Source organism: Apteryx rowi, unplaced genomic scaffold (assembly GCF_003343035.1).
Source record: "Apteryx rowi isolate R43461 unplaced genomic scaffold, aptRow1 scaffold_44, whole genome shotgun sequence".
NCBI lineage: Eukaryota > Metazoa > Chordata > Aves > Apterygiformes > Apterygidae > Apteryx > Apteryx rowi.
This window is the reverse complement of record NW_020450694.1, coordinates 1365277-1378882: the sequence shown is the minus strand read 5'-3', so window position 1 is coordinate 1378882 and position 13606 is coordinate 1365277. Positions and strand designations below refer to the sequence as shown.

Below are 13606 nucleotides of genomic sequence, written 5' to 3'. Positions count from 1 at the left end.
AAAGAAGTTCTCTATGTACTACAATGCAGTGCTTGGTATTTTCAATTACACAGGATTAAAGACAAGCCCAATGAAAAGGATTATGAGCTAGAGGCGGCTTGATTATTTTCGGTGAGTATCTGCCAGTGGGGTGAGCCAGGCAGCTATATRTCTGGTCTGTGGGACATAGATAAAATAGGAGGAACAAGGAAGGAAAACCTCCAGTAATTTGGGGGGAGGAGCAAGCGGTGGAAGGAGCCCTAAGTACCTTCCAGCTCACGCTGAACGTAACTGCTGGTGGAGCAGTTGTGAGCTGCTAGGTGAGATTCCCCAAAGAGCCTGCTGTAATTAGCCATCCTAGCAAGGTGAGGAGGGGGGGTGAGCTCTGCGATAAGCTAATCAGCGGTGTTTGCACCAATCCCCCTCCCTGCTCAGATGCCCTTTGGAAATCTGCAGCGTGTTTTGTGTTTGTTTCAGAGCCAGGAACAAATGCTGGCAAATGCAAAGGTGTTAAATGTTGGCCAACCTATCCCAACATGCCCTACAAGCTACTGAAGGGAATATTATTCTAAGTGGATGATGAGCTCAGTTCAGCGGCTGTTAAGTTAAAGCTTATTACCCTCATTATGAGATGTGTGTAATGTGGTTTTGGGCTTCTGATACGGGAAAAACAACATTTTTCAAGTGTTTTGTTGTCCTGACTGTTATGCTTGGAGGGGAATTCAGTTTCTGTTTTCCACTGGGTCAAATTCAGCCCAGAGATAAGAATTGTTTGCAGTGTCAGAGTTTGGAGCTGCCTCCGTGAAAGCGGAGGCTGAGTCTCGGGCGATATATTTTGACGGAAAGAGGAGAGGTTCCTCTGGGCTCCTAGTRGGGAGAAGTAGGGAGCAGGGTACAGGGACATTCAAGAGTTTCAGCCTGGAAACAGTCCTGGTCCAACAACGCTGGGGCTGGGTACAGTGCAGTGCAGGTGTCTCTCCCTGCCCCATGCTCCCCAGAGCCCTGCGTTCCAGGTGACCAGGTGGTTTTGCTCACAGCAGGGTATAAATGCCACAAGCCTGCTTGAATTTAGCTTTCCATGCAGTTTCATAAGCCCTGCAGAACCAGGAGTGCTGGAGCAGGAAGTGCAGAATCAGAAGCAGTTTAGATTCAGCAGATCTTCCTAGCTCTAGCTCAGGCCTGGTCCTGCAGGACTGGGCTAGTTTGCACAAGAAGAGCGTCTCTGCCATGTGCTCCTCATCTTGATTATCTGTGTTTTTCCTTTATCTGGGGTACCGCAGCTCCTCCCAATGATGGAGCACTGGCTCTCTAATCAGCTTTAATCCCTAGCTGTCTTCGGAGGGTCAGGTCAGGAGAGGTTTGAGGTCTTCAGCCCTGAAGTGAAGCCCTCCCTGCCTCAGACAGGGCTGCAATTGAAACCAGCTGATCCCAAGTCGCTTGCAAACATTTCCATTTCAAACCACTGAAGTTTTACGTCTTTCTAGTAAATTTTTTTCTTAAGCCTCATAAATCTCATAAAGATCTGGAACAGCTAGTAAATTTGGCCATTCAGATGCACGTTTTCCAGTAAAGAGGATAATGATTGCTGTTTCTGATGCCACTTGCCCTCCCCACCCCCTCAGCTGTAGGACTGCGCCTCCCGGCGGTCTGACTGCTGCTTGCACGCAAATCGGGCCGTACTCTGAAAGCAGCTCACACGGGTTGCCTTTGCATTGCTCGTTTTGTTGGGAAAATTAAAAGGGATGCTGGTCAGCCATTCAGAAAGGAGCTAGGGTTTTCTGGACATCTACTAGCTTTGCCATTGCCCCAGTACGTAACCTGAACACATTTCACAAATGTCTTGGATCAGAAAAAATAGCTTTGTGCTTGCTTGCTCAGAGCATCAGGAATCGTGCTGAATTCAGGCCAGGCAGCCGGGGTTACACAGTGGGGGCAATGGGAAGCCTCAAAACTCTGGAGGGGCTGGGGGACAAGGGCCCTGCCAACGTCCCCCACCGAACAGGGAAGAGGAGAGGGCTGTGCCGTCAGCAGGGCTGCGGCCGTAGCGCCTCCTGCTCCTTCCCTCTGAGGAGCCTGGCTTSCGGTGATACCTGGGCAGACTGCAGAGCTGTGATCGCCTCTAGTCCGTGAGACAATCGGGAAGAAGAACTTTCTGCATCCTCCTCGCTGTACCGGTGGCCAGCCTGGTCTGGTCCATTGGGCTTGGATTTCCAGGTAGACCTGAAAGCATATAAACCCAGGGACTCTACTTCTCAGACTTTCATTGGAAATGCCAGGCAAAAGTGCTTAAGATACTTAGGAAAACATACTATAGAAATAGAAAATTGCAAGCATATTTTCCCTTTTATTTGTTGTCTCCTAAATCCAAACAAGCTTATTTCCTTTCCTGTAATGCTGCTTTTGATAATCTTATGCCAAAGGCATTGAATCTGTTCTTATTGCTGTCAATAGCAAGATGCCTGTTGCGTTTAATGGTTCGGCTATTAAAGCGCTGCATCCCAGTTGTTTGGCTGTGAGCGATCCCAAGATATTGCAGTGACAATATGGAACCTTTTTCCTCTCTGAATGTTTCTCTGCAAAGTTTGACCATTTTGGCTGGGGTAAAACATGTGTCTATCTGGGATTCTTTCCAAGGATGAGATTTTGACAGCTGTGCTCATGCTGGCAAAAATCCTGACATCTTGTGCTTCATCGAAATAGCAGCTTCTTAGCGGAGAGGGGTGGGAATCTGATTTCATAGATGAACTCTTATGAATTGAAGACTGTGAGTCTAGCTTAATTCTTTTTACTTGGGGGAAGATCTTAACCCATCGTCTGAGAGCAGGGTGGAACCTCTCTTTGGTCCCCTCTCCACCTGTGGGCGCAGATGGCTGGGCAGGGAACCGATAGGAGTCCTCTGTGCAGCTGCCAGCTTTGTGCAGCAGTTTGGGACATGCCTTGGACTGCACCCATAAAAGTGGGTGTCAGCCTGTTCTGAGTACATAGCTAATGATTTTCATTTCCATATTAGATGTTTGGGCATGAATGGTGGGTGGTGTTAGGGCACTTCCAATGAGAATCCACCTTTGCGGCTGTGATCAAAGCTTGGCCTATTATTTATGCCAAATAGTTTATGAAAAAACAAAGCCCTGATACAGCTTGGAGTAGCCTGTTAGGGGRCATTTATTATTATTGCTATGGTGATGATGATTGGGTGTTTATTTGTGTTTTTTTAATAGAACCTCCATCTTGACGCTGGAAATATTTCCATCAAAAGCTGTAATTAATCAAAAATGTATATTTCTGCAGTAGTCTTCAGTCTGGTGAACTGTCATTCTTCTAATGAAAATTCATGTGTTTGGAGACTAGAGTTCTTATTTGTACAAACAGAGGACTGTGGCATAGAGAATTGTGTCACAAGATCACCCAGGAACTCCACAGCAAAGCCAAGGATAAACTGGAACAGGACTGGTTGAAGATCACCAAAAAGTTTTTGGAAGGTATTTTGCAAATATTACATTTATTTCAGGTTGTCTAATGCCAGTTTGTTCCTTTATATTTTATCAATACAAATGAAAAAAAAAGCCAAAACATTTTAAAATCATGTCAAGAACTGTTTTCCATTTCTGGTATTTCACTGAAAAAAAAAAAGGAAAAATTTATTTTGTTACAAAAAACAGCAATTAAACAACAAAACCCCAAACAAAACACCTTCTGAAGAAAACAATTCAAACAATTTTGATCAGGAAAAATTGTGTCTTAGGGTTAGACACACAAAATGAGATATTCATGGCTTTAGTCCATGGCAGATCTAAAATCATTTGTGTTACTTTAACTTTCAAGGAAGAACGGCTACACTAACTTAAATTACTCATACTTGCTGTGCATTAGGTGATGTATATGTCTATATGTAAATGACTACATGTGACATTTGTAGACATTTATATCAGCAGGCACCTGATAGCCTCTTCCTGTGTCTAAGCCCTAAAGCCTATCTTACAGATCTGCGTGGCTGTAGGCCCCTGTAATATGGTAGGTGAGGCAGATTTGAAATGGTTAAATTGGGGACAGCCCCAGAAAGAGAATTCATGCACGTGCAGAGTGCGGTCCCACAGTGCTGTGATTGCAATCAGGCATGCATACGAGGTAGAATTTCTCTGAGCATATATTATTTATCAGCATATACACAGTCGCTGCTTTATGGAAGGTTAGTGACCTAAGTTGWGTCGCCAGAAAAATGACCAGTAACCATGAAATTATATGGGGAAAAACTGTATGCCATACACTTTTCTTAGGGGACACGGGGTTTAAGAGTATAGTAAAGGACACTGTATTGTGCAGGATGTTTGGTGAGCGTGGCACTGACTGATGGCCTTGGGGGCCCTTTCAAACTCCTGCCTTAGTAACAGCCTCTCCCTTCCTCTCCCACTTGTTTCTTGAAAACCAAGGCAAATATTAGCACGTCGCTGAGTGCTGGGCTGCTGTGTTTAGAATGCTTCTAGTACCCAGGTTAGCTTGATTAAAACTAACATGTCCAGCTCTACACTGAGGAATGCTGATTGCCTGTCTGCCATAAATTAAACCGAAGTTCCCACTTTAAGTTGACTTACAGGTCTGCAACACACGTGTTTACTCCGAGATAGCATAAGGCAGATGTCTTCATCTTCGCTGGCTCTTAACAGGTTATGCACACTGATTTTAAATTACTTAAAGCCTTTAAAACAATTTTTTTAAATGCTTATTCCCCCCAACACACACCTTAACTTTTAGCTGGCCTAAGCCAGAAACACTCAGGATCACGTGATTCTAAAACAGACCATCATAAACCATGCAACAGCTTTAAATCCACAGCGTGGTTGTTACCTGTAACCAGTGAAGAGGCTGGAATAATTATTGCTCATGTTTACACTTCTGTATCTCAGTGGGTTACATTCAATCCCTTAATGATGATGATTAAAAACATACTGAAAACACATAGTAATTAGAGAGAGCACTTACTGCGATTCTGAAAGCACAGAGGTGGCTCTGAAGTGTAGCTGGACACAGTGACGGCTGCCAAAGCGTTGCGAGAGTCAGGAGCGTTGTGCCGCCGGGAGTGGGTAGCGGGAGGCCGGCTGAATGGGCGACGGCGCGTCCGGTTTGCACGGTGCCGTCTCTGCCCGCTGCACCGACCTTGGAATCGCTCCTTGTGCATCAGCGAGACCTCGGCGAGCTGCAAAGGGAGCCGGCTGGCTGGGGGGGAAGGGTCACGTCAACGCTCGGTTTCTTAATTTATGTAAAGCCAAAGCTGAACTTTGATTTCTTTGTGGGGGGCTTTTTTTTATTTTTGAGGGTGAGGCAGTATTTAAGAACGGGGGGAAGAGGGAGGAAGTTTGGAATGACAGCTGAGAACGGGCAGCGGTTCGGGCACTTTGTGCCCTGCCAGCATTTTAACATGAATTCTGACATACGAAGTTGTTCTCTAATAGCATGCTATAAACCTCGTGTTTTAAGAGTGTTTCTGTGGTTGAGCGACGGGGCCGTGTCTTGTGGAATGTACTTGTCCGATTGTTTTTTCCATTTAAACAAACAAACAAACAAACTCTCATTATAATAAGAAAAGACGGAGGGAGGAGTGATGGGGGTTGTGCTATAAAACTGGGTTTGCTGGAAAAGTTGTCCTGTTTTCCGTCACTTAATTTTGACTGACAAGGGGAGCGCAAAGGCTGGAGAAAATACAGCTACTTTTTTGGAGATATTTTTGTGAGCACAGGAGATGAGTCCTCTCAGGAGGGAGCAATTTAGCCGTATCTAAAGAAAGCAGAGGCAGAGAAACAGGTGCTCCTCAGCATTTCCTAGTTTTCCTTGGAGGTTCAGTGGTCAGTCTTTTATTTTTCTATACCATATCTCTTGCTAATTTTCTCTGCGAACGCAAATTCAGCATTTGTCCCTGTGCTGATGCCTCAGTTACCTGCTCCCACCAGATGCGTCTCCCGTTCCCGCGGTGTTCCTGTCTCGCTGATGTCTCCTTGCAGGTGACCGGCTGTCAGCTAATACTCAACATGGCTCAAGCAGGGCTCTTAATCACTTCCCCTAAGGCCTATTCTTTCTTAAGCGCTGTGGACAGTCTTACGATCCTGCCTGTCACTCAGACCTGTAGACATTGTCTTTGACTCAGACGTCTCTCTTGGTTCATGCCTTCAGGCTGTGTCTAAATCTTGCCACTTGTTTCTGCATAACCTCTCTAAAATACTGCCACTTCTGTCCCCTCTCATGGCTTATACACTTGTTCAGACTGTCATTATCGTGCTTCTCAGTTACTAGTACAACGTTGTTAATTCTGGCCTTGACAAATCCAATCTCACCCCATGCTGCAAAAAAGATGATGATTTGCCTAGCCTGCCTGTCACCCCTCTCTTTGCATCTCTCTTGCAAGTCTCTGCTTTTGATCATATCAAATATAATCTACTTGTCTTCATTCTCAAGCTCTTTCATGGCCTATCTCCACCCAATATAGTATTTTTCCTTTGTGGTTATGATGCTGGTTGAGACCTCTGATCAGCCCTCTGTGCCGCTCTCTGTTGCCCACTTCTTAAAATTTCAAACCCACGTGCATTTTCCTGTGCTGTTCAGGCTGCTTCATAATTCTCTTCCCAGTTTCTCTTTAAAACTCCTTTTCTAAGATACGTATAAAGCCTTCACAGTAGTGAAGCTGTCGGTGTCGTGGGATCTATGATGACTATGCTAATTTTGGTGGTTTCCGTGAACCGCCCTTGTCTGTAACATCATCTGGCAGCTTCCCGCTTGCAGTGAAACCTTCCTGGTTCAGGAACCATCTGTTTGTTCTGGTTTTGCCAGTTGTCCCTGTGGGACTGTGTCCTGCGAAGGGAATACACAGGCCCTGTGCTAATACAAAGTAATAAAAATAAACAGAAAAAGCCAGCATTGATAGCACCATGAGTCTCTTGTTCACTGCTCTGTCGTTGCTCATGTGACGCTGGACGCGCACTGATCCTGGAGAAAGTTCACAGTTTTTGCTTGCTTCTGGAAAAGGCAGAGGAATGGACTCCCCTCCCTCTGCTGTGTCTCTTGCCCAGGGCCCTTTCAGCGCTCCATCATCCGGTAAAATGAAGGTAAAATGCTTAAAAAGCAGGATGCCAAGAGGTAGGATGAGCATTATGGAATCCCTCTTTTGGGTCTCCTGTCCGTCCTGGTGGTGTTCAGAGCTCAGCGCTTGTTGGCGGATAGTTTGGGGGACTTGCAGAAAATGAGCTGGCATCTGGAGTCTGTTTACTAGAAGAGACAGCAATGCCATGGGTCCACATCCGATTCAAGTTTTTATTCTTGTTGGTGTGTTCACTGGAGAAAGCTGTGGGTGCAGGGAGTCCACACTGGCCTCTCTCAGCCCTGGCCTGTGCAGGTCAGTGTCAGATGCGTACTGGTGAGGCTTTGCAGCATGCTCTGGAGCTATACTTCAGCCCACAGTCTCCTGGAGCTGCCGGTCGTGTCAAACCAGTACGAGCAATGGCTTTAAAACTTTTTTTTCAAATGCAGTCTTTGCAGTTTTGCCTATGAAAAAAAGAATTGGGTGCCAAAATGTCTGACTGCAAACCCCAACTGCAGAGCAGTTCGTTTTCCTCTGTGAGAAGGAAGAACTCTGAAAACCAAAAAAACCCGCCCTGCGTCAGGAGCAAAGGTCGCTGCCTCTGCGGCCGCTGAGTGTGTAGCCCAAGGCCAGTCAACATCTTGAGCTTTCTACTGTGGCTTTGGGACCTTTTACAAAAGCTGGGCACGTTTCCAGCGCTGAGCTGTAAGAAGGACAGTTGACCCAGTTTGCACCTGGGGCATCTCGGCCTTATTTCAGTTTCACATAAGGCTTTGTCTCGGTTTATTTTATTTTATGTGGATCTTTTTTTTTTTCTGGTTATACTGTCACAGGAAATTCTCACTGTTCTATTACTTTTTTCCTGTTGGAAGTAGCCTTAAAATAAAATGAATAAATATATGTACATGTATATAAAAATAYGCAGACAGGAAAGCCATTCAGATCTGGAGAGGTCTTGATAACGCTGCTGATGAGGTTGCCAGAGTTTTCCCTGAGTCGGAGCTGAACAATTCCCCAGCACCTCCCCGGCCCTTGGGAGCTGCCGCCAGGGTAGCTGCAAAGCTTCTAATTCTGACTACAGGTGTTTGGTTTGAAAGACTCCACATGCCATGTTGTAATCTCATTTAGGAAAGAGCTAATTAAATAAAAATACAGATGTGTTACAGTCACAGTTCCTGAACATCTGAAATGCCCGTGGGTTTAAAAAAAGTACAGGATAAACCTCTCCAAATGAGCACTATCCACTTGTCTTTGGTAATATTACCCAGTATTAGTAATTTAAATAAAAAGGAGAGAGAATTTTGAGTGCTAACATCTGCTTCTAGCCATCTCTTTACAGCAAGAACATTGTGTTTAAAAAACAAACAAGAAAGGAGTGCTTCTCCTCTGGTTCTGCCGCTCTGCATATCCAAATAGTCTAGCTGTTGTTTACTTCTTGTGCATTGTGTACCGTCATTAGTGTTTAGCACCATTTTCTCAAAGTATCATAAACTGTCAAAAACATTCCTGGGTGCAAAGCAGTAGCTAGATCTGGTCAGCTTTGTACTAACAAATTAGATAGTTGCTGATTTAGCTCTTTTGATTCATTAATTTGATATCTGTAAATGCTAATATACTCTGTGTAATTTGGATGAAAAATTTATGTTGAAAAGTGCTAGACAGCTTTTAATATGGACTCTGTTCAGTAATAACGATGATAGTGGTAATGATAACAATAAACTACAGAATTCGTATGGTCTTAATTCAGCAAAACATTTAATCCCATGCTTAGCTTTAAGCATGTGTGCATTCCTGTTTGTCAGAGTTAAGCATGCGCTTTAGCTCTTTGCTATATTACTGCTTATTGCAGCTTGTGCTTCTACTGTCCTTTGTTTGCAATGTGTTATTTCTGACAGAAATAAGCTTTTGGACTAGTAAATGCTGCAGAATGACTAATACGTTTTCCAGTAGGATTTTGGGGGGTCACAACAACATCTGAGGGGTGTTAGCTTGTTTGTTTACTACTTATTTTACAAGATTGCTTGTCTCTTATTGCCACTGTTCAACCAGTTTTCCGTAGTGCTACCTCATGGGAGCAGATCCTCAGCTGGGAGTGGAGACTCTTTGCCTTGGAGGGAGTGTATGAAGGTAGCTCTGTTAGCAAACCTGGTAATTTTATTGTGTATCTTCTGAGTAATGTGTCAGGTTTCTCTTAAAGCGTGAGCTCTTGGAGTCCTGCTTTTTTCTTGCATACTCACTTTTCGTGCACACAACACCAAACCCAGCACATTTCTTCTTCACACAGATGCAAGCAAGCACATTTCTGGTCTTCATGGTGGTGGGTGAGAACTTGAAATGTGACCTGGCGGTTATGTTCTAGGCTCTAAAATCAAAAGGCAAATGAGAAGCACTSCACATTTATTATGATATTTTTCATGATTTTCAAGCCTATTTCAGGACTTTCCTGAGACCTGACTCACAGTTTTTGAGCACTTAGTTTGGCAAGTCCTTGAGCTCCTGAAAGTCTAGCTTGCAGGGATTCAGTTTTTTATCAAACTTTTTAGAGAGTCCATCCTTTCTTGCTGTGCCAAGCATTGTGGAAGCACCATGTGAGAGAAAGTGTGGGTCTTAAAGACCGTACAGTCTAAAGGGATTGCCAAAGAGCAGGGAGTACCACTGCATCAGGTTTCACAATCCCAGAGCACGTTTTGCAGCATGCACCATGGAGGGCAGAAGCCTAACGCAACACCAGGCTCCTTGCGTGCGTGGCTAACCTGCAGCTATGGCTCGAGCTTCCAGCTGCCGAGGGATTTCTCGAGCCTGCCGCAGCATCAACACATGCCGTGATGCCACGCAGCTGCGTGTGCAGCAAGTGCGAAAGCCTCAGCGAGCAGGGAGAGCGCAGACTTTCCACCTGGAGTCATTGGGGTGTTATTAAATGCCTCCAAAATCAATGAGAATCCTTCCATTGTCTCAACTGGTCTTTGAATCAGGGGCTCTTAAACAGGGGATGTTGTTATTCTTTTGTTCCACATTCCCATGATTTTTTTTTTTTTTTTTAACTGAAATGCGGTGATGTCAGTTTTATCCTGAAAGCCAGAGGTGGAAGGAATGGTTAGCCAAGATTAAAGTCTCAGGTTTTTCAATTTCCTTATGTAACTTATGGCTGTATGTCAGTAGTAGTAAGCAAAGGAAAATGCACTAGCTAGACCAGTGTTCTGTTCAGTTGCCTGAGGCCCCAGCTGAAATTTAATAAGCAAATGTAAGATTTTAGTGTTTTGGAATGGAAACTTTACAGTAACCTCTTCCTGCAGTCCCTTTTTAAGTGATGTATCACATGTATGGGTTGTGCAGTACACCTTAGATGCCGAACCCAGCTCTGTGATGCTGTTGTGTTGTCAATCCTGCCCTTTCTTTGCCTTCGCTCTGGGCAGGACAGCATCAGCGTGGTTGTTGCAATGTGAAATGGCAGACCAGACCGTGTGATGGCGTGGCCTTCCTCTCCGAGGTTGGAGCCACGTGAGCCTTGAGGTCACAGAGCAGTCTGGTGCTGAATACAGTTATGTTACGTTATGGCTGGGAATGTAGTCCTGCAGCTCCCATTCAAACAGCTTCTGAAGCTGTTGGTTAAGGGGGGGGGGGGGAATTTCTACTGGAGCTTTTTTTTAAAAAGAGATAATCAAAACATGTTCAGGGGTGGCTTATGGAGAGCTGATCCTGGCTTGGGGAATGAGAGAAAGGGGGACATGACTTCTCCCAGCCCTGTTAGTTCTTATTCTTTGGCTCATTTTTCAGCTTCCAAAACACAGCAGTCTTCTATGAGATTCTYTCAAAATTTTTGGTTTTTATCAAGACAAAAATTCTGTTATTGTTCGAGGAGTCACCTGTCAAAGCAGGTTTGGCTCACCAGGGAGAATGCAAAACCCTTCCATGGGAAATCAGAAAAAAGATCACAATTTTAAATATCCAAAGCCTCTGTCTCCTGCGCGACAGTAGTGAGCAGTGTGTGCTCTCCCCTGTTTGTTGTTGGTTTGTGTTTGACTTTACCTGATATTTAAAGTTTCTTCATTATGATGTTTCATGGAGACTTGTAAACTGTTCCTCATCTTTTTTGCAGGCATGAAAATCTAGTCTTGAAGGTTGTGTTCAGAATCAGATCCTATCAGTGGCTGTTGGCAGGAATGTGCTGAGATGGCAAAGGGAGTTTTACTCTTTCTTCAGCTCCCCACCGCCCTTCCCCATCAGTACCAGCTGGAACAGCCCATTAGTCTGGGATTTTCTGCATGTTACTCAATACCTCCAATATCCGTTGCTGTCTTTAGATGAAGAGGCTGAACAACTTTCAGGAAGTGTATTGCATCTTGAATTCAGGCTAACCACAAAAAAAAGAAAAAAYTCTTTCCCTTGTGCCAACTGCATATTCTAGCTTTATGTCCAAACAGCACATGCAGGTGGTGTACAAGTGGCCAGTCAAACATAGAGGCTCCTGTCTAGGAAAGCACATAAACATGTTCTTAACGTTATGCCTGAGAGTAGACCCATAAAAGCCAGCAGTGTATGCAAGTTATGTTCCTTGGGTGCCTTTCATGTGCTTTTCCTGGGTTAGGGCCCAAAATGAGGCTGTCTCACTGCATGTTCAGGAATAGTTACTGAGGATGGAAATTAGGTATACTCTGTTTTAAAAATCAGGTCTCCATATCTGTAAAGTGTTTAGAGTTCAGCCAGTGAAAGGTCCTACATGATAATAAACCACTGTTCATTCCTCTTTCCTTCCCCATGTGTGTTTATTTCTGTTTGCGCCTCTTTCTTTTGCAGATGGCCGATAAATCTTGTCAGTGTTTTTTTGGCTTTACAGCCTTTTCTCAATCATCCTTCTTTTCGTGTCTCCAGCAATGTGCAAATCTGATCGCTTGCTATTTCTGCTAAGCGTATTTCCTTTCCGCGATACCTTGTCTAATTTGGGGGGCTTTTTTGGTGGGTGATAAAGGGACAAATTTGCAGTAGTCAAAAAATATCGCCATCCCCAGTGCATGAAAAAAATGAATGCTTTTTAGTCACTGATAAAATATAATAGTTTGGGAGTTTCTTGTCGAGGTTGGAAGACTAACCAGTAGATTCCTGAGAAGCATCTTGTAACGTCTGTTAGATCAATTGGAATTGTATCGCAGGCCAGGGGAACAATACTACACAGGCCCTTAAAGTGGAGTGAACACAGATGACATTTTTATTCATTCTCAGCCAGATTGCTTGGTATTGTGTCCTTTCTGTGAAAAATGACACTCTGGCAACAGGCCACTGACTGCAAAAGAACTTGGCATGGACCTCCTGTTTGTCTCAGCCTGAGCTGAGCATCACCAGACATGCCACACTGCTACCCCCAGGCTAAGAGCGCGAAAGCACCCTCTTTCTTTAATCAGCACCTCTGTGCCTTTTTTGATGGAAAATACTTGAGGGAGGAGGGATAGTTCCTGACTGTTGAGATCTCTGGTGGCACCAGCAATGTTACTTTGCTCTCCCTGTAGTCAGAGCATTGGCTCTGCCGGCTGAGAATAGCTGACAAGCAGCCTAGCCAGCTCCAAGTACAGATTTTTCAAGGCTTCTGGTTCTTTGTTTCCCATCTCCTTTTTCCTTTCAGGTATCTTAAGTGAGATTTTCAAAACCCTCCAAGTGATTCAGAAGACAAATCCAATTGTACCTGGGCCACTATAGCTAGTGCAGTGGGTACTGACATAGCCAAAACCCCAAGGATTTCCCTGAGACTTTTCAGAGGGAGACTCCCCAGGCTCCGCAGTCTGTCTGAAATGGAGAGCTTCTGAAAGGTGACTGGGTACACTGTGGACAAGGTGATATGCCGAGCGGTGGGTTATATTGCAGCAGGGATCTTGGTATCAAAACCAGTGCAGTTCCAGGGTATTTACATTATTTTCCAGTAATCCATATCATAAATCGTCTTGCCAAGGTCCCTGGTGGAACTTTCTGGCCTAAGAGAGTGGTTTAAAACAGAGAGAGTGGAGGAAGGCTTTTCCTCTTCAAAGAGCACAGTTTAACTATTAATTTTGTAGGATGCGCAGATATGTTATGCGAGTTAAATAGTTTTCATTCCATCCATTCCATCCATCCTTCCTTCCAGTAGGAGCATGGTGAGATATGCAACAGCCACAGCCGTGCACTAGGAGACACTGGATGGAAAAACTGACTCTGGAATTCTGTTCTACCCACTGGAACCAAATTCTCATTGTGCCACTGTGGAGTGGGTATTTCTCTAACTGAATGGTTGCGTTTTTCTGGGGTAAGGACAATGTCTTTGCTTTCAGCTGCGATGCGGTATGACATGTACACTAGGACCTGTCAGAATTCATGAAGTCAGCTCGGTTTCAATGTTAATAAGCGCTTAATCAAGTCATTTGTTTCATCCAGGATGTCGCATTCAGCAGCGGATTGTGAAATGCTTGAAAATGGGAATCATAGGAGCATTATTTAATGCTAAGTGTTATCCACATCATATCTGAAGCTTGAACATGCCAGGAAAGCATCCTTCACATTCTGCAGCTACTCTATCCAAGCTTTCAGGATCAATCRTGAATT

At 44.5% G+C, this 13606-nt stretch overlaps 1 long non-coding RNA gene across 4 annotated transcripts; it reads left to right on the top strand.

Moving 5' to 3' along the window:
* The first annotated feature begins 221 nt into the window (after window positions 1-221).
* LOC112971432 lies at window positions 222-13606 on the top strand. Of its 4 annotated transcripts, XR_003255338.1 has the most exons (4): window positions 222-344; window positions 2049-2193; window positions 3198-3458; window positions 13439-13606. It is a non-coding gene; the product is annotated as an uncharacterized LOC112971432 (long non-coding RNA). The 4 variants fall into 4 exon arrangements; XR_003255340.1 differs by lacking the exon at window positions 13439-13606 and having other exon boundaries at window positions 2052-2193; window positions 3198-3562; XR_003255337.1 differs by lacking the exon at window positions 13439-13606 and having other exon boundaries at window positions 3198-3562.